This window comes from Arachis duranensis, unplaced genomic scaffold (assembly GCF_000817695.3).
Source record: "Arachis duranensis cultivar V14167 unplaced genomic scaffold, aradu.V14167.gnm2.J7QH unplaced_Scaffold_232525, whole genome shotgun sequence".
NCBI classification, from domain to species: Eukaryota; Viridiplantae; Streptophyta; class Magnoliopsida; order Fabales; family Fabaceae; genus Arachis; species Arachis duranensis.
The window spans coordinates 62,177-62,460 of record NW_026264851.1 but is presented as its reverse complement, the minus strand read 5'-3'; positions in this window follow the sequence as shown (position 1 = coordinate 62,460).

Here is a 284-nt window from a genome sequence, read left to right as displayed (position 1 = left end):
AAACCCGATCATGCCCTTTTCTAAGCAAAATTTGTCCCGACAGATCGGGTACTCGCATATTCAAGTACTCCTTTCAAATCTAACCACGTATTGATGCTCTATTTATTAAGAGTTTACCGCTAGCCAATGAATTGCTACACACACAAGGCGAGATTCTAACTTGTAATAGTTGCTTAAGCGGACGAGTGAAATGATCACTCAATAAACTCAAATTGATTAAGACAAATACTAATTATTTTTAATATTTTAATATTAAAATTTCTAAAAATTTAATTTTAATTATA